This window comes from Propithecus coquereli, unplaced genomic scaffold, assembly GCF_000956105.1.
Source record: "Propithecus coquereli isolate 6110/MARCELLA unplaced genomic scaffold, Pcoq_1.0 Scaffold788, whole genome shotgun sequence".
NCBI classification, from domain to species: Eukaryota; Metazoa; Chordata; class Mammalia; order Primates; family Indriidae; genus Propithecus; species Propithecus coquereli.
The window spans coordinates 76256-77928 of NW_012154040.1; the positions used below are offsets into that span (position 1 = coordinate 76256).

Here is a 1673-nt window from a genome sequence, read left to right on the forward strand (position 1 = left end):
AAATCTGAAATTCCTCAGATATTTCAAATCCGGCAGGTGACATAAGGCACTGCCGATGCTCGGAGCATTGTTCCATATTCATTGTTACATCTTGCATCTGTGTACACTTCCCTGATGCTTGGAGGCTTATACACTTATATACTTTGTAACTTATATATTTCCAGGTCAGTTATTATTTATGGAAAACTTTGGTGCCAAGATCACTCTACCCTTCTTGCACAAATTTGGCATCATTTCCCATGCACACCACACATTCAATACATGGCTTCTCGGATTCTTGATATTTGAAACCAGCATCATTCCACCTGAGCTTCCCACCCCCATGGCTCCTTGTAGAATATCATTTTATTTGGAAATCGATCAAAGGCTAGGTATCCCAAATTGAAACATTATCTTGTGATCGCAACCTTCTGCCCTTTTCTTTTTGCCTCAGTTATGACACTACAAGTTTTCATTTATTCATACATATCACTATTCCTTAAACCCATGAATTACTCCTTATGTATTTTTCATCTTCTTTTATCAATTCTCCCCTATACAGGTTAGACTCCATCATTTATTACTATGACTACTCTTTCCAACATACAAAATTTCCTTGTCTTATTTCCTTCTAGATATAACAAAATCTGGGTATTTTGAAATTGTCTCTTTGCAATTGAATCTGAAGCGCCAAGAACAACTTCTGGGTGAAAATGAGCTGTTATAAACTTATCACATTCAAAATCAGCTGGTCATTTACTTGACCTGCTTTCTCCTGAACCAAGGTTCTGTCTGCCAGTCTTTATGTAGATAGTTCAAAACCTTTGGATTCCTTCATACTCCCTCATACAACCCCCAACACTTACTCTAAGTAGATGCTACAATTTCTAACAATACTGGAAAAGTTAAAGTAATAAAACAGGAAATTTCTCAATTTCTTGTCACTAGTTGCACAAATCTTTCTGCTTCCACATTTGTCTTTTCCACTTTTTTTGGTTGGGGGTTGGGGAAGTGTCCTATTTGTAACACCTAGACTTATATTTTGGTTCTCATTCTTTCTTTTCTCCCAATCTTCCGTCTTTGCTAGTTTACTAAATCTCTCCTATCAACCTTCTATTCCTCTACCTTGATCCCTTTATTCTTTTATTCTTCTCTTCATTCTTTCAGTACCAGACCTCTTGGCAAAGTGACCTATCCTTACTTCTTTCTTCACCTTTATATTTTAAACTCTTATATTCTGATATTTTTCTCAGTATTGTAATGAAATTACTTTCTCCAAGTTCACTAACATTTTCTTTCATCCAAAATCAAATGAAGATTTTTTTATTTGACTTCTCTATAGCACTGGACACCATTGATATTGACTTTCACCATGAGAACCATTGTTTTATTGGTTTGCAAATCATCAGAATCTCTGGGTTTTCCTGTCTTTCTGTCCACTTTTACTTTCCTTGATGATTCTGCTTTTGTTTATGCTTTAAATAACACTATTACTTTAGAATTCTTCCCTAAGGCAACTCATGCTATTTTTGCACATTCATGTTGGGAGCTATCATCTAATGCTAGCAGTATCATTGTCACTTACATGCTGGTGATGCAAAAGTCTAAATTCTCGGCCAGATTTCTCCTCTCCAGGTACACATATCTAGTTGCTACCCAGGCAACTTGAATTATAGAGAATTATACAGAGATAC

The 1673-nt window shown here is 35.9% G+C and overlaps 1 protein-coding gene across 1 annotated transcript in view; it reads right to left on the reverse strand.

Moving 5' to 3' along the window:
* Positions 1-1673, reverse strand: part of LOC105825184 (olfactory receptor 5AL1-like) — a 4723-nt gene that overhangs the window by 2718 nt on the left and 332 nt on the right. The gene's annotated exons all lie outside the window — the stretch shown is intronic.